Source organism: Nestor notabilis, unplaced genomic scaffold, assembly GCF_000696875.1.
Source record: "Nestor notabilis isolate BGI_N333 unplaced genomic scaffold, ASM69687v1 scaffold18718, whole genome shotgun sequence".
Taxonomy (NCBI): domain Eukaryota; kingdom Metazoa; phylum Chordata; class Aves; order Psittaciformes; family Psittacidae; genus Nestor; species Nestor notabilis.
Window position 1 is genome coordinate 11,144 of NW_009941746.1, and position 920 is coordinate 12,063.

Consider the following 920-nt stretch of genomic DNA (forward strand, 5'->3'; position numbering starts at 1 on the left):
TGCCAAGGCACTGGGGAGGAGTGATGCAGTGCTGGGGGCATGAACCCAGACTAAACACCCCGCACGCTGGCCCTGGCACTGCTCACCAGAGCCAAGATCCCAGCAGCAGACAGGGAAGGAGCCATTTGCTGCAGGGGATGCTGCACATCCCATGGGATGAAAGCAAAACACCACTGGAGGACAGAGGCAGATAAACCCATCCCAGAGGGGATGTGCTACGATGGAAGCAAACATCCAGCATCATGCTGAAAATCCCTTCACACTTAAACAACCCTTTCTCATGGCGAAGAACGAGGCGCCTGCACATCCCAGCAGGGAAATTCCTCACCCCCGAGTTTGGCATTTTCCTCTGGAAAAGAGCTCGCTTGCGCTGTGCCGCTGTTGCAGCTCAGTCTGAGTCTGGCCAGGGCTCCAGGCAGTGATGCAGACAGCTTGGACTGGAAAGGCCATTCCGAGGGTTTGTTTCCTTTCAGTTCATGGGAAAAAAGGAGCTCCTTTGTCACTCACTGTCCCTGACTAGCCAGGGCCCAATTAGGAGGGTTAAAGTCAATGGGGAAGCAGAAGTCGATGACTTGCAGACACTGAAGCAGTTTTGCAGTCAAATACCCTCAGTGACTAAATCTTGCCCAGCTCAACAGGGGGCAGAGAGAATGTGGGGGGCACGATGCTCCCTGCTTGTTGTCCCCAGCTGCCCCACCAGCCCCGGGAACCGAGAGGGACAGGGGCATGCAGGGTTGGGAGGTGACACCATGGGACACCAGATTTGGCACCTACAGAATGCAAATGCTGGTACAAAGAATCACAGAATCAAACAGGCTGGAAAACATCTTCAAGCTCATCAGGTCCAACCATTCCCCAGCACTGCCAAGGCCACCACTAACCCCTGGCACTGAGGGTCTCCTCTACACGGGGCGTGCAGG